General features: G+C 43.5%; 1 protein-coding gene across 1 annotated transcript in view; it reads left to right on the forward strand.

Annotated features, from left to right (window-relative positions):
• The first annotated feature begins 394 nt into the window (after positions 1-394).
• The window catches only part of LOC122920372 (brain-derived neurotrophic factor), a 55,216-nt gene continuing 32,670 nt past the window's right edge, over positions 395-22,940 (forward strand). Inside the window, exon 1 of the mRNA XM_044269814.1 lies at positions 395-525. The gene's annotated coding sequence lies outside the window, so the exon portion shown is untranslated. The remainder of the gene's footprint in view (positions 526-22,940) is intronic.

The following is a 22,940-nucleotide window of genomic DNA, read 5'->3' on the forward strand; positions in this document are numbered from 1 at the left end:
TGTTTACAGAAGAAAAGGGTTAATTAAAAGAGAAGAAGACAGAGAGCCATCCCTTCTGCAGGGGGTTTGTGATGCTTGTAAGTCATTGAGCGGTGTGCTTTGTAAGAGGCCGGGGAGGCGTCACGTGACAGCCCACGTCAGAGAGAGTGGAGCAGACTTGTGTGGATTCCCCTCCCACATCCCATTCACAGCTCCAGAGGCTGATCAGCTCCTGTCTAACCCTAGTGAGTTCCAGTAGTATGAGCTGTCTCTCTCTCCAACAAGATCAAATGGAGCCATTTAATGAGGAGATTCCACTGCCTTTACCATGCAGTTTCCACTATCAATAATTTAAATCTCTCTGCCACAGCACAAGAAGATCAAGGCTGCACCTTGCTTTTTTTTTTTTTTTGCTTTTTTTTTTTTTTTAAGCCTTTTTCTCCTAGGAAGTTGCAAGAAAACAAATCAAACTATCCAAGAGTTTCAACTGAGATTTCCAAAAATACAAGTGTGTTGATGTGTTCATTGGAAACTAACTGAAAAAAGGTGGGTCATTCTCCTTTTTTTAGCAGGTAGAGATGTAGCAGAGCTGAATCTGCCTCCGGATCATGCAGTCGGCTTACCTGCAGTCTTCTGGAAAACCCCATTGTGAGATTATCATGGGTTGCGCCTTATGACAAACTCAGCTCTGCTGCGCCTGTAAATGATCCATTGTGTTCTAATTATGATTATTGGCTCCTGTGCTTTTGTAAATGCATTTCCTGCCATTTACCCTATGACAACCCCCTAGCAAATCGACGATGCTGACGACTACATGATATAATTGTCTCCATAGTCTGAACTGGATGGACGGATGTCTTTTCTCAGCCTTACAAACTATGTTACTATGGTGCCACCTTATTTGTAAATATTTCTATTTTGTTCTCCAATTGTATTCTAAACAAACAAACAAACAATTAAAACATAAATAGTATCATCTTGCACTAATGTAAAGTATACATACATTTATATGAAATGGTTATTTAACCCTTTGGAGCGGCATCCTTTGTGCTTTATGGTAACTAGTAGTGCAGTCCAAAGGATAAGCTATAATTGGCTAGTGCACAAACTTAGCCCTAGTGCATCTGGCAAAAGTCCGGCTCTGCTGCATCTGTAGTGGTTTGTAGTGGAACAATTATAAATCAACTTCCACGAGATATCTGTCATGGCGCCAGTTACATAAAGGAGGCTTTAAAAAGAAATAAATAGGGAATATTTATATCCGATTGCATCTCTCAGCTCCCTGGGCTCCGACTAAAAATACAAGAACTCCCCAGGTGATGACATTTGCATTTCAAATAACAGCAAAGTACGGACTAAGATGCCAGAGTCTGGTCTCTGGCTGCAACACCAGAGACTTGTCAGGAGATATTTAGGGGAAAGTTTGGCGTATGGAAGATGTATGTTTAACTCCGATCAGGTTGACATTATTCTTTTATGATGTTGTGTGTGTTGCTGGGGAAAGAGGGATGCTCTGTTGCTTTAAGTGCCCGGCAGTTCCCTGGAGTGGATAGGAGTTTGACCAATAGAAGTACAAAGAGGATTCTAAATAATTTCTCACCGACAAAAGCCAAGACATTCTGGTGTAAACGGCTTGCTAAACTACTCAACAAGCAGGGGCTATAGGCAGCAGCACAGAGCAGGATTTCTAATAATCATTTCATGAGACATTGGAGCTGCTAGCTGTCACTCAGGCGCTGCAATGGATCTGCTTTCTAATCACCGGCATGAGAGTGGCTGTGAGCAGTCCAAACTTTCATCGAAACACTTTTCTGCGCCTAAAATTAAGGGTCATTAAAAAGCTGACACATACAAAAGGTAGGAGGCTACTGGGGGGTAAGAGGAAGGGGCAACCGGGGAGGAAGAGACTACTGGAAAATAAGAGGAAGGGGCTACCTGGGTGAAGAGACTACTGAAGAGTAAGAGGAAGGGGCTACCGGGGTGAAGAGACTACTGAAGAGTAAGAGGAAGGGGCTAACAGGGAGGAAAATACTACTGGAGAGTAAGAGGAAGGGGCTACTGGGGAGTAAGAGACTACTGGAGGGGAAGGGGCTACCGGGGAGTAAGAGAGTACTGCAGAGTAAGAGGAAGGGGCTACCGGGGAGTAAAAGACTACTGAAGAGTAAGAGGATGGGGCTACTGGGGAGTAAGAGACTACTGAAGAGTAAGAGGAAGGGGCTAACGGGGAGTAAGAGACTACTGGAGAGTAAGAGGAAGGGGCTACTGGGGAGTAAGAGACTACTGGAGATCAAGAGGAAGGGGCAACCGGGAAGGATGAGACTACTGAAGAGTAAGAGGAAGAGGCTACAGGCTACAGGGAGGATGAGTCTACTAGAAAGTAAGAGGAAGGGGCTACCGGGGAGTAAGAGAATACTAGAGAGTAAGAGGTAGGGGCTACTGGAGAGCACGAAGAAGAGAAACCAGGGCGGTAAGAGACTACTGGAGAATAAGAGGAAGGGGCTGCTGGGGAGCAAGAAGAAGAAGAGGCAGCCAGGGAGTAAGAGACTACTGAAGAGTAAGGGGCAACCAAGGGGTAAGAGACAACCGGAGAGAAAGAGGAAGGGGCTACTGGAGAGCAAGAAGAGGCGACTGGGAGTAAGAGATTACTGGAGAGTGAGAGGAAGGGGCTACTCGGGAGTAAAGGAAGAGGCTACCAGGTAGTGGAAGGGGCCACTGAGGAGTAAGAAGAATGGGCTACTGGGGAGTGGATGAAATAAGCTACAGGTGAGTGGGTTGAAGGGACTACTAAGCAGTGAGAGGAAGGAGCTACTGAGGAGTGAGAGGAAGGGGCTACTGAGGAGTGAGAGGAAGGGGCTACTGAGGAGTGAGAGGAAGGGGCTACTGAGGAGTGAGAGGAAGGGGCTACTGAGGAGTGAGAGGAAGGGGCTCCTGGGGGCTTAGAGGAAGGGACTGCTAGAGAGTAATAAGAAGAGGCTACTGGGCATTAATAGTAATAGGGGGCTACTAAGGAATGGGAGTAAGGGGCTACAAAGGAATGAGAGAGGGCTATCAGGGGATTAGAGGAAAAGTTTACTGAAGAGTAAGTGACTATCGGGGTAAGGGGAAAGGGTTATTATGGAACAAGAGACTATTAAAGAGAGGGCATGGGGGAGAAAGTTGTTCAAATAGGAGGAAGGGGTTTCTTGGGTGTAACAGACTACTCGGGAATACGATAAGGAGGCTACTATGGAGACTACTGGAAGTAGAAGAGAAGAGTTACAGGGGTTTAAGTGGCTCCTGAGCAGCGTAGAAAGTCTACAGAAAGACTTGTGTAATACAGGGATATGAGAATGTCTCATTTTATTTTCAAGCAAGGGGGCATAAATTGTATTTGATGCTAGAGGCAATTTATTGTTTAGAAAATCACTCCAGCATGACATAGTTTACAGGAGGGGACACAATTTCTGGCGTTCTATAGCTAGGAATGTTTTTGCAGTCTTTGCTGGCACAGATGTAGCAGAGCTGGATCTTCTATTTAACTCTTAAGATCTGCCTACTGACAACTGACTAAAGATAACAGAGCAGATCTACCTGCGGTCCTGTATCATGAGTGGTACCACGTGACAAACTTTCACTGTATAATGTCTTTAGCAAACGCTTTAATATCTTCGGTTGGTTTAGAAAGTTTCCATATCATCTCTAAATTGTATTGATTGTTAGGGAGATGTCGCTCCTCGCTCCTGGCTCAATGCCCTTTCGTTCTGGGCTTTAGTCTGTATGACGATCGTGGTGGTTTATCTGCGGTTCTGAAAGGGTTAAACCCGTCCATCATTTCCATTGCACGTCATATTCAGTATCGGATCTGCACGTACTGTAGGTTTGCCAGTACAGATGGCAGAATGGATTCTTGTGGGTCATGATTCACTGGGATCCGGGCTGACGGAGAAGAAAGGGATCACTGAATTTGCTCGTCTCTAGCTTTGGGTGGACCCCGACGGCAGAGGGCCCCAGTGTTAGAACAGTATAGGGGCCCTTTAGTTTCCAACAGTTTATCATAGAGTACCCCCTCATTTTCTCAGTCCATGACATGCAATATAAAAGACAGTAGGAAAGTGCTTTATGTCCCTTTATGCCGCTGCACAGGTGGCACATAGGCTATGCATTTGGTGATTCCGAAAGGGGTTACACGGGATTGCCTGCCCCCTATTGCGATGTAATTCCCTGCTCTCTGTTCTCAGTCCCAGCACTGGCTGCTTGTCTCTGTGCCTCCCCATGGCCAGACTTGGCTTGGGTTGTAGTTCAGGGACCACCACTAAATTCTTTCTGAATCTTTTTAGGGAAAGTAAATTGAAATAACGAAAACCGTAAAGGAAAAGAAATCTTAATACCTGCAAATGAAAAGAATGTGACTAGAGCTTGCAGTCGTATCTGGAACAAAGCCATACGCTTTGGGTTTTTCTTGTATTTTTCTCCCAGACAGAGACGTATTAGAAGTATGAGGGCGCCCTCTACTGGCCGTCGCGTGTCACTGATTTCAGGATTCCCTATCTGGATGCTATTACCTCACACGAAATTCAATATGGTGACGTTCAACAACATTAAGCCGCCCACTTCATTGTCATTTGCTGTAAATTGATTTTTTTTTTCCCCGCCCATGTTGACTTTATGGAAAGATAAGTATTTTTGAATTGCTAGAGGGAAAGCGGATTCTAGGTTCCCTACAAGACCACCCCCTTATTCAGACCAGATTTTAGATTTAACTTATATTAGGCATACTTGCCATCTTCTGTGAGAGGGCCATCCCCTAGAAGACCACTATTGCAAGCAATTTTGGGTTATTTCAAAGAAGGTTCACAGCGTTTTTGGAAATGGACCTTTGAGAGGGCCACCCCCTAGAAGACCATTATTCCAAGCACTTTTGGATTGCTTCAAAGAGGGTTCACAGCATTTTTTTCTCCCTGCGTTAAATGGACCTCCACCCCTTCCTCAAACAGGAGATAGGAAAAAGCAGTAATGGATGGCATACAGTGAAACCTCTCCAAAACCCATCTCTTGGAGAAGACTTTCCCCATCAAGAATAGATTTTTATGGCAAATTTTCAATTCCCCTACCTCCAGTATATTTCTGTCTTTTCTTTGAAAGGATTACCCCTCTAGAAGAGAAATACTTGAGGCAAAGTTTCACCTCGCCTCATGGAGGTCTGTCTGACTAGACATTTGGTTCATGGACAGGATAGTCCTAAACACTTGATATCTATGAAATGCAGGAAAGGGCTGAAGTCATTATTAAAGGAATGTCCTTGGCATAAGTAGGCACAGGGCGGTTAATCTAGACAGGGTGCATGTTTTTACAAGGAAATTTCTGTTTCTTTCTTACTGAAGTTTGTCCTAAAGCTCATAACAAACTGCTTAGCTGTTTTTAATATGAAACATCTGAATGTTTGCCGTATGGAGAACTGGGGTCAATCAGAAAACTCTTCGTATATTCAATATTGTCTACTAACCCTGTGAAACATATAGCAGACATCATGTATCATCACCGATGTGTACAGTCTATTCTTAATTTGTTACATTGTATATATAGAGATGTAGCAGAGCTGAATTTGTTGTTTATCTATGGTATACATAGAACTGCAGGTACATTTACTGTAGATAGATAGATAGATAGATGACCATGCATAGATGATGATAGATAGATAGATAGATATGAGATAATGGATAGATGATGATAGATAGATAGATAGATAGATAGATAGATAGATAGATAGATAGATATGAAATAGATTTAATAGGTAGACAGACAGTTAGGCACAAAGGCAGAAAGAGAGATGATAGATAAATAGATACTAGATGATATATAATAGAGTTTATAGAGAGAGAGAGATAGATAGATATGAGATAGATTTGAGATAATGGATAGATGATGATAGATAGATAGATAGATAGATAGATAGATAGATAGATAGATAGAAAGATAGATATGAGATCATGGATAAATAGATAGATAGATAGATAGATGACCATGCATAGATGATGATAGATAGATAGATAGATAGATATGAGATCATGCATAAATAGATAGATAGATAGATAGATAGAGGATAGATAGATAGATAGATAGATATGAGATAGATATGAGATAATGGATAGATGATGATAGATAGATAGATAGATAGATAGATAGATAGATAGATACGATGATTATTCCCTCTAGATTCTTCTCTCGGCTGGCATGGTAATTGATGCTGGTAGACAGGGATGCTCCCCAGCAAGTGATGCGGTGACGGTTTCTATGACGCAGGAGCTGTGCTGGTGTCCTGTTACTGAGGAGATTGCTTTATTTCGCATTGCCTCCAGTAGATTGTTAGCCTTCCCTTTAGCGGAGTTCAGGCCTGCATTATGCCGGATAGCCGCACACTGTACTGCACTTTGCTGTTTCTTTCCTGCAGGCCACTTTGTAAAATGTGACCTTTAAAGGAATGTAAACCATGCGAGTTACAATCACTGGAATTCAGGATTTAAATTTATTGCTCAGATGACTTGTTACAGAAAGTGTCTCCTCATTCTGATTAATAACGTGTCCTCTCGATCAGCGTTTCTTCCTTCTGATCATAGCTATTTCTTATATGCCTATACTAAGTCCCTCTAGACTAGAGCTATGATCTGACTAAATATTGCAGAAATTTCCATTCTCCATAGAACCTACCTATAAAGAGTGTAGAGGTAACAGTCACACATTGGCCCTGGTGTCTAAGGGAACCCAATGGCGCTTCTGCCACATAAGAAGGTTATCTTTATAGAAGGTACACTGATTGATCAAAAAAAGGTAACTCATCCAGATAGAAAAGTCAGATTGATGCAAGATTCAGCCTGCAGATATGTCAATGATTACAGGTGTGTTCTGATTAAACACTTGGTTTTGCCACAAGAAGACATAAAAGAGTTTCCCCTGCTTACCTATAAAAAAAACTCTTAGGGGCTCCTTTTGGGTAGTGTACCTCATGGTAAAAGATCGTTGGCTGCTAGACATGCATTTAAGACACAGTCGAAGACATTTGGCCAGTTAACAGACTTTCAGAGGGGGTGCATCATTGGACTGAGCAGAGAAGCAGGATGGCTATTTTGGCGAATTGCGCCACCATCTAGGCCATTCTAGCCTAGCTGGTAGGAGGTGTTGAGAGCGGTGGTTATGTGAGATCACTCACACAAGGCGAACAGGCTCCTGATGGCCCAGACAGACCACCAGTAGATAAGATTGTTAAATCCACCGACAAGCACATGCATGAAAGATGGAATCTGGTTGGTTACTTTAGGCAACTAAGCTAGTTTTCCTTTACGCCAGTTTTTGATAAATCTCCCCCATTGTTTAGAATGGCCACCATGTAATACTACATTTCACCTGCTGGGGAAAAAAAACTGCTTGATTGCGCAGGGTTTCTAAAGTTGGGCCTGTGGAGATCAGCTGACCAAAGGATAGGCTTCTATGATGTTATCGTCATGAAACCACCCATTTCAGATATCAAATAGGTACATTTTAAAAAAGATTTTGAGCCCTACAACTGTTCTTAGAGGAGCCTTCCACTTTTCAATGTTTTCATTGACATAGATGAAAAGTTGTTATTAGTAGAGAGGGTGTAACCTTGTGGAAAGCACCGGAATTCCTTCAACACTGGTTGGAGACTTTTAAAGCTCAGGATGTTCTTGCCTTCCATTACTTTGGTTTTCCATTCAACTTCTTGGCTTCCATGACTTTGATTTTGACTTCTGCTACTTTCCAAGTCAATGGCCAATACTAAAGTGGTCATGGGACATCACCAAAATTAGTTATCTGATTGCATTACTCTATCCAAACTTGATTCAATGACGTATTTCAAGAGGACAAACTATAGATACTTGATACTTGTAGATGTTTTGCTTTCTTCATGATAATGGTTACTAGCCAAGAATTCTATTTTTTGCCACCCCATTTACAACTGGAATAATTGCAGTTGGACGTTTTCGCCCACAGTGCCTTATAAATAGGAGCCGGCATTACGATTAGTTTGCAGTTTTTAGACTATAGCCACAACATGGATCAATAGTTATGACTTATTTAGTTTTCTAGTAACTGACGTTTAATGCATGCGGAGAAGTCTTGATGTTGTGTTCACTTGGAAAGGTTTGGAGATAGACCCAATATCATTCAGCATCCTTGATTGTACATGTACATGCAGTTATTTGCGTTGGCAATGAGAACTTAGACACAAGTCAACAGAGCATCGGGGGAGGATGGCGGAGGGATGAGTAATTTTGGCTGTTGAAAATAAGAATTTCTTTAGAATGTTAGAATGTGTGAAAGCCAAATATAGCTTGTTTCAATTATGGAAGTGTGTCAAAAAATGTGTGAAATGTACAAAGAAATCCCATACAAATTGGCTTTAATGCACAGGCATAATTAGTTCTGATGCAACAGGCAGACCTCATAACGCTGTAAGTCAGTCTTTCCTTTAACCGGTTGAAGGCCATTTATGATAATGAAGATGTTCTTGGGAAAATAAAAAAGTATCTATATGCATGTTCTAGAAATGGTGTAACTTGTGTCATACAACAAGATTTTGTTTAAAGGGTTTTTTGAGATTCCAAGGGGAGGTCATCAATATCAGATCACCTGGGGTAGAACTCCCCTGGGACCCCAGTCTATCTGCTTTTGGAGGACAAGGGCCACAACCTCCTTACAGCTTACAGCATCATCCACTGGATAGCGGTTGTGCTTGGTATTCCAGCACAGTCCCATTACCCTTGAAGAGGACTGAGTTATGCCTAGACCATGTGACCAATGAACGTGACATCACGGGCCTAGGAGGAGGCTATGGTGCTCTTCAGAATGCTGATCGGTGGGAGTCTTGTGAGTCACACCCCCGCTGATCTGATATTGATGACCTACCCTGAGGAAATCTAAATCTTAGACAGCTTTTTTAAATTAACTGTCCTATTTTCTGGAGTCATTATTGGCACCCATTGGGGTGTCCTAAGCACTTGTGGGGGCTATAAAATACTCACCTCCATTGCTCCACAGCTTCAATTCTGGCACTTGGCTTCAAAGTGAAGTGAATAGGCAGATGTTGGTGGGTGACATACCCAGCTGACTTCTATATAAGAGTTTTATGACATTCATGGTGACATGCGTTGTTGGCATGACTATCACTAACAACTCCTAGCACATTTTTATTGACTGTCATCCTGGAAAGTCTTGTATTAAAGTGATTGTCCAGGATTAGGAATACATGTCTGCTGTCTTCCAAAAATAGCATCATACATGTCCGCAGGTTGTTTGTGGTATTGCAGCTTAAGCCCAATGACCTTAATGGAGCTGAGATGCAATACAAGAGACAACCCTTTGACTAGTATAATGGCATTTCTAGAAGAAGAAGGCTGCCATCTTGTTTTTCCATTCTTGTACAATTCCCCTAACAGGAATCTGTCACCATTAAAGACATTGTGCCTGATTTAACAGTGAATTTCCTGGTAAGAGACTCCTTTTAATATATTCTGCCCACAAGTTTTTAAAAAGCTGTCTTACCACAATATACCCCTTCAACATGCAAGTCATCTAAGAACCCTGGAAACCACAGCCAGCCATGTATTTGTCTTGACGGCACCACTGAGATGTTACTTGCTAATACTCTCCTATCTAGCTTATAGAGGGGGTGCCAAGTGGACAACCCCCTCTGAGACATCCAAATTTCTTAACAGAGTAATAATTAATTTGTAAGCATAAATTTTTTTTAAAACTATGCCATATCTATGCATAAATGAATCGAAGAAAGAGTGGTCATTGGTGTGACATCTTGGTTTACTGGCAATAAAAACATCGGATTTCTAGGTCCAACATTCTGTGCTGCACTAATTTCTCAATCTTTGTTACCTTTTTATGATGGAGAGCTCCAAATCTCATCTGCCTAGACAAAAACTTGCCGCAATAAAATTCTGACCACCTGAAGCCACCCCTAGGGGGAGCTCGAGAGTCTACTGCATACATTGTTTTAGTATTGAGATCAATGCATTTTTGAGTTAATTTTAAAAATTGTAAGAAAATAATATGTAAGGGCGTAAGCTATTTTTTAAATTCAGCTTTGAGTACAATTATCTTGAACAAGGCATGAACACAAGCGGAGTACAGGGTAAATTACTGAAGGATTCCAATTAGCTGGAACGTCAAGAATAGGAAATGTAACAAAAATTTGGAATTAATAATAAGATCATACGAGCTTACTCTCTGAATGCCTCCCTGTATTGCCTTCAGCAGAGTCTTCGAAGTAAGTGGGTATATCCTCCTGATGGAATTACTAACTTGACTCTTTCATATGATTCTGATGACTACTTATTTTTCTCCACTGTTTTGCAAAATTGCTCTTCAGACAGATTCATCTCGCTGTGTAATTCGGAAACAAGCACTCTTGGCTACTTCAAACTGTGAGCTAGCTCCTGAACAGGGGTTTTGAAAAAGAAATCCTGCAGAGCCCTCAATGAGTAAAATGTGTAACTCCTTCAGCGGCGAAGCAGGTCAGGAGGAACATGCTCTGCGTACTGACAAATTGTACTCTGCAGCTGGGCTGCCGAATGTGCTCTAGTTATGACTTTGGTGTCCATATGAGTTTAAATGTGAATATTACAGTTAATTCCAAGAACACCCCCCCTTCTCCCTAGGGAGATTATTTTAAGAAGGTCTTCACCTTATGCAGTCAATGGTTAGCGGTGATCTTCCTTTCGCAATTAACAAAATAGGTTTAACCTTAATAGGGTTCTGAGTTCCCTGGGTCTATATCCAAAAAGCTTCTTTCAGATAATCTGTGGACAGAAGACACTATGAGCCTGATATATATAAGGCTTATATACATATATATATACTTATATACATACCCTTCCTTTGTTCCACCGATTCCGCAATCCTGGCTCACCAGGACCACCTGACTGGCTGAAGGCTTTTTTTCTGACGTTGCGAACGGATGTGCTCTGCTTTCTTCCTGTTTGGCTACATCTACATACACATTTGGAGGAGTGACAGAAGGGTAATTACAGCTCAAAGTATCTTCTGTCCACAGGTTATCTGAAACAAACTTTGTAGGTACAGCCCCAGAGAACCCCTTCAATACACAAGGAGGAACACCACCAGCCCCCTGCCAAACAGATCTCCACATATCAGCTTCCTGGTCAATTTTGTGGGTGCCATTGGATGAAGATGCATTGAGATTCTGGTCATACATTTTTTTCCTCCATTTTAGTATTTTTTACAGAAAAACTGAGGGCAGGAACACTAAAGGGGTGCACAGGTAGCAATGCCATTTTTTTTTTTTTAGATACTACATAAGAAGAGTTCTTTACTACAATGTAAAATCATAAGGGAGGGGTCCTGTTGCAGATTTTCCACTAGTGGTCCAAGTGCATCAAAGCACATCTCTGACTTGGGGTCCGTTCACATTTCCATCAAGTTTTCCATGTTCCTGTTCCATCATATAAACAGAAAAAATTAAAATAATGAAGTTTCAGGTCCATTATATGAAAGATACCAATGAAACCCAATGCATTCCTTTAATTTATAACGGCATGCATTTGAATCTGTCCAACTGTCCTTTGGGGTGCACCACCAATGAGGCCAGGTGAGGCGATTTCCTCAGGCGGCAAAACCTAGAGACAAGTGGTGGCAGTGGCAGGGCTGTGGGAATATCTCTCTATATTCAACTGTACACAATGTATCACAGTATGTCTTAAACAGTAGGGCTAGAGGGGTTGGGCACCGTTTCAATTTCCGCCTCAGGCAGCAGAAAGGTTAGGTGCACCCCTGACTGTCCTTCATATTGATATGAAGAATAGAGCACTATTTTTCCTTGTCACCATGCTGCATACTGCGCTATGTTTCCTAACAAACATGACAGAATCTTCTGACGGAAGTGTGAACAAGGCCTTACAGAGACTTTTTCGTCGCCAATCCAATGGTTTCACATGGATTTTTGAAGCCACCAGTCAGGTTCTGTTCCACCAGGTTTCTAGTGCATTTGGTATGCAGAATAGTCTGGACTCCCATCTATTATCCAGATATGAGAGCCACTACAAAAAGTGAATCCAGCTCTGAAGGACTATATATGTATTACCTGGTCACCTATTCATGTTGGTTGTCAGCTGATTGTGGGGGGATTTCAGAACTTGGATCATTATGAAAGGGGGTTGTCCAGTTGAGATAACCCAGTTGACTTCAGTAGCACAGCAGGTGATGAGCAGTGTTATACTGAATCAGCAGATATCCTGAACAGGTTTACATTTTTCAGAACCATTTGGCCATTAGGGGCAGTGTTCATTTTTATGCTCTTATAAAAATAAAAAAAATAACAATAATAATATCAGAAGTGAAATACATTTGGGCTTTGCTGTCTCTTGAAATAAATGTTTCCATTTACTAGAAATTACCACTTCTTCAACCCTTCACAACAAATGTCTCCTGGGTCTTACCTAATCGTGTTTTGTGCAGAGACGAGAAATCCCTCATGAGTCCTCCTTTCAGAGACACATGTGGTTAGTGTACTTAGTGACTGCTGTCAGGGAAAATCCTGGTGACGTTTATAACACCAGGTCACTGGAAGCGGGGATTTCACATCCATTACCATTTGCAAATCTGTGTGGAGTGCTTCTGTTTTTAACGGAGAATAAAGGGGGAAAAACTGTACAATGGCAGACTGTACACAGTGGAGGCGGCCATGCTACCCTGATCATCCTGAACCCTTTCAAATAATGATGATGAATATGTAAAAAATAATGATAAATCATGCCACTAATCTCCATTATTCTCTTAAGAGAGGTATGCTACACCAGCATAAAGACCTAAAATTCCATAAACATAACTACAGAGTATCCTCTAGAAAAATGCATGCCAGAGAGTATCTCCTTAAACAGTATTAACCAGAGAGCATCTCCTTAAACAGTACTAACCAGAGAGTATCTCCTTAAACAGTACTAACCAGAGAGTATCTCCTTAAACAGTACCAGCCAGAGAGTATCTCTATAAACAGTGTCAGCCAGAGAGTATCTCTATAAACAGTACCAATCAAAGAGTGCCTCCATAAACATACCAACCAGAAAGTGCATCCATAAACAGTACCAACCAGGGAGTGCCTCTATAAACAGTACCAACCAGAGAGTGCCTCTATAAACAGTACCAACCAGAGAGTGCAGCCATAAATAGTACCAACCAGAAAGTACCTCCATAAACAGTATCAACCAGAGAGTACCTCCATAAACAGGACTAGAGAGAACCTTTATAAACAGTATCATCTAGACAGAGCCTCTGTAAACAGTACCAACTAGAGAGTATCTCCATAAACAGTACCAACCAGTGAGTAACCTGAAAGTACCTCCATAAACAGTACTTACCAGAGAGTACCTTCATAAACAGTAACAACCAGAGAGTGCCTCCATAAACAGTACCAGCTATAGAAAGACTCCATAAACAGTACCTCCATAAACAGTACCAACCAGAGAGTGCCTCCATAAACAGTACCAGCTATAGAGAGCCTCCATAAACAGTACCTCCAAAAACAGTACCAACCAGAGAGTGCCTCCATAAACAGTAACAAACAGAGAGTATCTCCATAAACAATACCAATGAGAATTAAGGGACTGAGACTGTGCAAAACACTACTCTAAAGATGAGCGAACCAATTCTACTGATTTGGAATTTGTCTCTAATTTATCAAAAAAGAGAGAGAGACATGTTTTGTAATGTAAATGTACATGTTTTTCATTCACAGGTCTCTGTATCTCTTGATTTCCCTAAAATGAATTGCATAAAATTCAGGTTTATTAGAATCTGACTTATTTGGAAAATTCAGGAAAAAATCCAAATTGATAGAATCGATTTGCTGAACTCTACATTGTATATTTATACATACCTCCCTGTGCTTCACAGATCAATTTTACCCTATGTTTTTTTATCCACAAAAGTTTTGGTGGTAGCCTCGAACTATTTTTTATCTATTCTGCTCGTGTCCCCACATAATGCTTCTCTGCAAGCCAGTCTCCTTTCCAAAAGGAAAACAGTGTCTCATTCCAGAAACCCAACTCTTCCTGGGTCACTGCCCTTTAACAGCAAAGCAAAGAAAATTAGCTTGGCTGCCTGAGAGGCCTTAGTTGGGGTACTGTTTCTCCTTAAGGATTAGCGCCAAGTACGCATTAGGAATATTGTAAGCCAGTAAACGCTATTTTGGGTTTCTGAAAAAAATATATGAAAATTAGCACATCTCACATCTGCAGATAGGCTTAGCTAATTTGGATATCTTTCCCAGAAACCCAGAGGGGCTACAATACTTTGCACGCATACTATGCGCTCTCCATAATAAAAAAGAATACCCTACAAACAATGCATATATATTGTCCAAAAAACACATATTAGCATACTAGTAGTGTTGATTGAGCAACAAAGTGCTCGGGTCGAACATCTCGGGATACTCAGGTGCTCTACTGAGCACAATGGAAGTCAATGGGAGAACCCGAGCATTAAACCAGGCACCCCCTGCTCTGAAGAGGGGAGGGTGTCTGGTTCATAGGAAAAGGTCAGAAATTAGAAACACCACCGAAATGATTTGGGAACAGCATGGGGAGGATGTCTGGATGCATCTTGGACTCCCAGGTCGCTGCTGGGAACGATGTTGTCCGAGTAGTACGCCACTTTTAAAAACTGACAATAATACGCACAAAACTGGAGATAAAATCGATTTTAGAGGAAGAAAATTATTAGGAAACATTCTTTCCTGTACATTTACTTGTATATAAATTGCAAGTGCTGCCAAAAATTACAAAGAAGAGGCACTATGATACAACTGTATATCACATAATGGAGGGCCTCATTAACATTGTGGTACAATTGTTCAGGTAGTGGGACTCCTACACTCATAAAGCCTATGCACTAAGTGAAAGGGCTTCCAATACACCCTTTATTACACATAAAGGAGGGCATCATACACTCTTGAAAAATTATGATTGATGGCCTGCTGGTGACCCACAAAAACATTAGGAGCAAGGGCCTGCTGGTGACCATCTAAAACAATATGGACGAGGGCCTGCTGCTGAGCTGACCATCTAAAACATTAGGGGTGAGGGTCTGCTGCAGAGCTGACTCTCTAAAACATTAGGGGCGAAAGTCTGCTGCTGATCTGAGCATCGAAAAAATTATGGGTGAGTGCCTGCTGCTTAGCTAACCATTAAAAAAAATTATGGGAGAGGGCCTGCTGGTGAAGTGACCCTGTAAAACATTATGGTTGAGGGCCTGCTGGTGAGCTGACCCTCAAAAATATTATATGTGAGGGCCTGCTGGTGAGCTGACCCTCTAAAACATTATATGCGAGGGCCTGCTGGTGAGCTGACTCTCTAAAATATTGTAGGTGAGGGCCTGCTGGTGAGCTGAACCTGTAAAAATTATGGTTGAGGGACTGCTGGTGAGCTGACCCTCTAAAACATTATATGCGAGGGCCTGCAAGTAAGCTGACCCTCTAAAAGATTGTAGGTGAGGGCCTGCTGGTGAGCTGATGCTCTAAAAGATTGTAGGTGAGAGCATGCTGGTGAGCTGACCTTCTAAAACATTTTATGCTAGGGCCTGCAGATGAGCTGACCCTCTAAAAGATTGTAGGTGAGGGCCTGCTGGTGAGCTGAACCTCTAAAACATTATATGCGAGGGCCTGCAGGTGAGCTGACCCTCTACAACATTAGGAGTGAGGGCAGACTAATAAGCATGTTGATATGATGGAAGAGGAGGAGGAGGACGAGGAGGACAAGAAAAGGAAGATTGAACCATATACCCTTTTTTTTGCTGGAAGGGGTGCATGGGAATACAGTGTATTCAGTACATTATAAAAAACACATTTAAAGTGCCTTTATGTTCAGCCGCTTTCCTCTGGTGGAGTAGAGAAGTCACAGGCAATCCAGGCCTTGTTAATTTTTATAAGAGTCAACCTGTCAGCATTTTCAGTTAACAGGCGGACACGCTTATCAGTTATTATGCCCCCAGCAGCACTAAATACACGCTCTGACAAAACGCTGGCGGCAGGGCAGGCCAGCATCTCCAAGGCGTAGAACGCTAGTTCGTGCCACGTGTCCAGCTTGGACACCCAGTAGTTGTAAGGCACAGAGGAATCATCGAGGATGCTGACATAGTCTTCTACGTACTCCTCCACCATCTTCCCAAATTTTTCCCTCCTTGTGATACTAGGCCGCACATCAGGTTGAGGGTGTTAGCGGGGTATCTTGAAACTGTCCCAGGCATTGGAGAGTGTTGACCTGCCTTTGTTGGAACTGCTGTGTGTTCCCCCTCGTCTCCCTTCCTCGGTTGCCCAAGGAACTACGTACTTTGCCGCCAGCATTGTCAGCTGGAAATTTTTGGAGCAATTTTTCCACAAGGACTTTCTGGTATTGCACCATTTTGCTCGTCCTCTCCACCACAGGAATGAGAGATGAGAAGTTCTCTTTGTAGCGGGGGTCGAGAAGAGTGAACAACCAGTAATGGGTGTTGTCCAAAATGCGTAAAATGCGTGGGTCACGGGAAAGGCAGCCTAACATAAATTCAGCCATGTTTGCCAGAGTCCCAACAGCCAAGACTTTGCTGTCATCATCAGGAGGATGACTCTCAATCTCCTCATCCTCTTCCTCCTCTTCTGCCCATCCACGCTGAACAGATGGAATTCAACTTCCATGGGTACTAACCTCTGTAACGGAGGCAATCGTCTCCTGCTCCTCCTCCTCACCAATTTGCGCTGAGAAGACGAACTGAGGGTGGTCTGGCTATCACCCTGCATAATGTCTTCCCCCATTTCCACCTCTTCCACATGCAAAGCATCAGCCTTAATTGTGAGCAGCGGGCGTTTGAGTAGACACAGAAGTGGGATGGTGACGCTGATAATAGCATTATCGCCGCTCACCATCTTTGTTGAGTCCTCAAAGTTTCTTAAAACCTCACAGAGGTCAGAAATCCATGCCCACTCCTCGCTTGTGAAGAAAGAAAGCTGACTGGAAAGGCGACGACCATGTTGCAGCTAGTATTCCACTACTGCTTTCTTCTGCTCCCCAAAGCCTGGCCACCATGTGGAACGTGGAGTTCCAGCGCGTGCTCACGTCACACAACAGTCGGTGAGCTGGCAATTATAAGCGCTGCTGTAGCATTGACAGACCGGCGGAAGCTGTCGATGACTTGCAGAAATGGGCACACACGAGGTGCACCTTCACCTGTAGCTCAGGCACATTGGGGTAGGTTTTGAGAAACCGCTGAACCACTAAGTTGAAGTTGAAGACGTGGGCTAGGCATGGGATGTGTTTGAGCTTGCCAAGCTCCAAAACCACCACCAAGTTACGGCCATTATCAGACACAACCATGCCTAGGTTGAGTGGCGAGAGCCACAGCTTAGTCTCGACTCTTATCCCCTGCCACAGCTCTGCGGCAGTGTGCTGTTTGTCACCTAAGCAGATCAGCTTAAGCACGGCCTGTTGACGCTTCCCCACTGCAGTGCTCCACTGCTTCCAGCTACCGACTGATGGCTGACTGGTGCTGCAAGAGGATAATTCTGAGGTGAAAGTAGAGGAGAAGGTGGAGGAGGAGAAGTGGGGGTTGGAGCCACTAACGTAGGTTGTGGCGGAAACCCTGATGGAATTAGGGCCCGCAATCCTTGGCATCGGTAGCTCCTGTGCCATCCCAGGGTATGACTAGCTCCCGGCCTCCACAACGTTTACCCAGTGTGCCTTCAGGAAGATGTAGCGTCTCTGGCCGAAAGCACTTGTCCATGTGTCAGTGGTCCTTCCTAGTAACTGTGTTGGTCAGGGCACGGGTTATGTTACAGGACACATGCTGGTGTAAGGCGGGCACTGCACACCGTGAAAAATAGTGGCGGCTGGGGACTGAGTAAAGAGGGACGGCCGCCGACATCAGGCTGCAGAAGGCCTTAGTGTTCACAAGCCTAAATGGCAACATTTCCAGGGCCAGTAATTTGGAAAGTCGCACATTTAGTGCTATGGCCTGTGGGTGGTTGACTGGTTACTGGCACTAGCGTTCGAATGCTTGGGGTAAGGACATTTGTACGCTGCGCTGGGACACGGAAGTGGATGTGGTCGCAGATGGTGCTTGCGAAGGTCTAGGTGCAGGGCGGGAGGCATCCGGGCCTGCGCCTTCAACAGAGGATTGGCCAGCACGTAACACAGGGGAAGAGGAGGCAGTGGTGTGACCCGCAGACACAGATTGTGGACCCAGGCGTTCGGCCCACCTATTACGGTGCTTTGATGCCATGTGGCGGATCATGCTGGTGGTGGTGAGGTTGCTAGTGTTTTACGCCTCTGCTCATTTTTGTATGGCACAGGTTGAAAATTACAATTCTTTTGTCATCTGCACTTTCCTAAAAAAAGCGCCAGACTGCGGAACACCCACCCCTTGGCAAGGGAGATTTCCGCAAGGGTATGCTCTAGGAAACAGTTGCGGGCCTGTTTGGTATGGCCCGCCTTCTCCCTTTTGCCACCCCACTGCCTCTTCCAGCCTGTTGCGGTGCTGCGGATCCCTCCCCCTCTGAACTTCTGTCCTCGTTCGGCTTGCCACCTTCCCAGGTTGGGTCAGTCACTTCATCATCCACCACATCCTCTTCCACTTCCTCACTCTGTTCATCCTCCTAACTTGTTGACCTAACAACAACCTCAGTTATTGACAACTGTTTCTCATCCTCATCATCAACCTCTTGAGACACTAATTGCCGTTTAATTATTGGCAACTGACAAACACATGGTGCAACAGCACCAAAACACATGGTGGCAACTGTGTCTCATCATCATCATCCACCTCACCATTCCCCACCGTCATCTTCTTGTGACTGTAAATGCTCAAGAGTTTGGGAATCAGGGCACAGGATCTCATGTCCCTCTTCAAGTGGGCTTGTCGAGATGCCCAAATGAAGGAATGGAGCTCCTCAGAATATCCGAGTGTGGGATCACTTGTTTGGCAAGACTCTCCATGGTGGGAGGAAGGAGGATCAGGGTGGGGATTGTGTTGATCAGACTCTTGCCTACTGAGACTGGTCTTGGTGGAAGACAGGGCGGTGCTTAACCGACTGGAAGCATTATCTGCTGCAATCCAACCGACCACCTGGGCGCACTGGTCTGACTTCAAGAGCATTGTCCTGCGCCGCCTAGCAAACTGGGACATGAAGCTAGGTATCGTGGATGATTATTTTTCTTGTGCTCTGGCAGCAGGCACAGTTTCAATGTGCCCAGGGCCACAGCCTATGCGTGCACCATCAGCATCACGGCCACTTCCCTGTCCCTTACTGCTCACCTTCTTCATATTAAATGTTATATATGCTTGAAAGTATGTCACACGTACAGAAGATTAGGATTTGTAAGTGTATGCGCAAAAAAATTAGAAAAGGTATTTGGGAGGGGGAAACGTCACACAGGAGATATGCCGCAGATAATGTCGCTGATGTCACACACAACAATGGTCCTTAAAAGGACTTTTGGATATGGAAAGTTTTAGCAATTTAGAGCAGGTTGCGCTAAAAATATATATTGCTGCTGCCACACACAACAATAGTCCTTAAAAGGACTTTTGGGTCTCTGTTTTTCAACTTAAAAAATATATATTTCACTCCCTACACTAGCTTTCCCTTCTTCAGCACAGCACAGCTCTCCCTGACTAACACTGAGCCGAACACGTGTCATCGGGTGCTATATAACACCCTATAACACGTTCCGGCCAGCCAATCACTGAAATGCCAGTAACCAACATAACTACGGTATTACATTGAGTGGCAGTACTTACCCACACGTTTATTGGCTGCGTAGCAGCCAAAAAACGTGCAGGGAGGAGACTCGAGCACTGCGCTCGAGCACATGCAGTATTTAGCCCAATACCGCCTAACATCGCGATGCTCGAGCCAATTTGGTGTTCGGCCAAGCATGCTCAATCAACACTACATACTAGTCTCCCTTTCCTCAAAAAATATCAGAACAAAAAGGGTTATATACCAATTGTCAGGGCATTTAGAGGATATTGGAACTCTTTTAGTGAACTCACCATCACCACCTCCTCAGGCAGAGAGTTCCGTTGTCTCACTGCTCTTACCGTAAAGAATCCTCTTCTATGTTTGTGTACAAACCTTCTTTCCTCCAGACGCAGAGGATGTCCCCTCATCACAGTCACAGTCCTGGGGATAAATAGCTGATGGGAGAGATCTCTGTACTGACCCCTGATATATTTATACATAGTAATTAGATCTCCCCTCAGTCGTCTTTTTTTCTAAAGTGAATAACCCTAATGTTGATAATCTTTCAGGGTACTGTAGTTGCCCCATTCAAGTTATTACTTTAGTTGCCCTCCTCTGAACCCTCTCCAGCTCTGCTATGTCTGCCTTGTTCACAGGAGCCCAGAACTGTACACAGTACTCCATGTGTGGTCTGACTAGTGATTTGTAAAGTGGTAGGACTATGTTCTCATCACGGGCATCTATGCCCCTTTTGATGCAAACCATTATCTTATTGGCCTTGGCAGCAGCTGCCTGACACTGGTTTTTACAACTTAGTTTGCTGTTTATTAAAATTCCTAGATCCTTTTCCATGTCAGTGTTACCCAGTGTTTTACCATTTAGTATGTACAGGTGACTTGCGTTATTCCTTCCCATGTGCATACCTTACATTTGTCAGTGTTAAACCTCATCTGCCACTTCTCTGCCCAAGCCTCTAATCTATCCAGATCCCTCTGTAGCAGTATACTGTCCTCTTCTGTGTTAATTACTTTACACAGTTTACTGTCATCTGCAAAAATTGATATTTTACTATGCAAGCCTTCTACAAGATCATTAATAAATATATTGAAGAGAATAGGGCCCAATACTGACCCCTGAGGTACCCCACTAGTGACAGTGACCCAATCTGAGTGTGTACCGTTAATAACCACCCTCTGTTTTCTATCACTCAGCCAGTTACTTACCCACATACAGACGTTTTCTCCCAGTCCGAGCTTCTCATTTTATATACTAACCTTTTATGTGGTACAGTGTCAAATGCTTTGGAGAAGTCCAGATATACGACATCCATTGATTCGCCGCTGTCAAGTCTAGAACTTACCTCCTCATAGAAACTGATTAAATTAGTTTGACATGACCGGTCCCTCATGAAGCCATGCTGATATGATGTTATTTGCTTGTTTTCATTGAGGTAATCCAAAATAGCATCTCTCAGAAAACCTTCAAACAGTTTACCCACAACAGTTTGAAGTTGCAGAACCTGCACACCACCTGGACAGGAGTGGCATTGTGCAGTGAAAAACTTAGATTTAAACACACCTTTATTCCAGCAATTCATGGGGCGTGGGATGCTCACTGATCACTTAGTAGTGACGGCATATGCTAGGAAGTGAAAAATCCCATTAAAAGGGTTTTCCGAGATTTCACTCCTGTGAGTGCCGCAGCCTTCTTCCAGCTTACCAAGCACAGCGCCGTACATTGTATAGTGGCTGTACTTGATATCACGCTCAGCCCCATTCACTTCAATAGCGCTGAACTGCGCTTAGGGCATGGGACCGATGAAAGTGTCCTTACTGGCCTGGGTGAGGCTGTGAGAAGGCTGCGGTGATACTGCGAGAGCCGGCGCCTTCTCGATCAGCTGATCAGTAGGGGTCCGACCCCCCCACCATTCAGATACTGATGACCTATCCAGAAGACAAGTCATCAGAAGTAAAATCTTGAGAAATGCCTTTCAATATATCTATTAAAATGCCTACCTCTACCTGGCACAAAGCGGTGTAACAAGATTTAGGGGTCAAAACTAGGGTCTGCCACCAGACCTTCCCAATAAAGGAATGCTTGGGAATTACAGCTCATCATAATTAAAATCTCGACTTCAAAGAAACGTCCATTTCCATGTCATCTAAATGCCTGAATTACTGTCACCTTTACACTGGAACTTTTCATACTGCCGTGTTAATGATATTCTTATGGTTCGTTCATGTAGGTATCAAGCAAGGAGTACTCCTGGCAACTGACAATTAGCGGCCTACTCTCCAGCCCGCACAGATACTAGCAACATCTTGTATGGCGCATTTTGTTACTGAGACAGCGATCACGCTGAGACGCTGTCAGCATTGTTAATTGCACTTTCCTATAAATTAACGTGTCCTGCCATGCTTCATTCACACATGTGACAGCATTAATTGCAATTATCCACTTGATTCTGCCGAGCATCTCCTGTTAGCTTTACATTATACTGCCCAACCCTTTGTCTATCCAAGAACTTGTCCCGAATAGACAGAAGAAGCATAATAAACCTGTGCAAAGGAATTATTCAAATGCTAGATTTTTTTTTTTCTAAACCAGGGGGTTTTGTTACACATAATGAATGTTTGGCGCTTCCATGGCAACAGCATTCTCATCTGTGTGTCAAATTAAAGTGTAATCTAGGCATCTCTAATTGATACAGCTGTCATGAGATAAGCCGTGTAGTAGCGCCAGAAGAACGGATGGAGACCACACTAATACATTTCATGCTCTAGCGGCAGCTGAGATAATCTAGAAGTTGGGATACTCGTGGAAGGATAATTTTCACCTTATTAGAAAAAGAATTCTAGGCAAGATAAATATTTCTGGAATTTTTTTTGGACATTGGCCATATTGATTGCCTATATTTTAGGATGTCTTGTACTAGTATGGGTTTTGATTTGTGTTTGGGTTTGATACTGTATGTCTTTCTTTTAGGGTACATGCACACGACCACACCATGTTTTGCGGTCTAAAAATTGAGGATTGACAAAACACGGATGCTGTGTGTGCGTTCCGCAATTTGCCAAACGGAACAGCCCTCACATTATAGATATGCTTATTCTTGTTCTATTTTCTTTCTGGGGCACTCTGTGTGCTGTCCACCTCTTTTGCAGCCCCATTGAACTGAATAGGTCCGCATCCAAGCCCCAAGAAATGGGGCTCGGATGTGGACCAAAAC

This window comes from Bufo gargarizans, chromosome 10 (assembly GCF_014858855.1).
Source record: "Bufo gargarizans isolate SCDJY-AF-19 chromosome 10, ASM1485885v1, whole genome shotgun sequence".
Classification (NCBI taxonomy): Eukaryota; Metazoa; Chordata; class Amphibia; order Anura; family Bufonidae; genus Bufo; species Bufo gargarizans.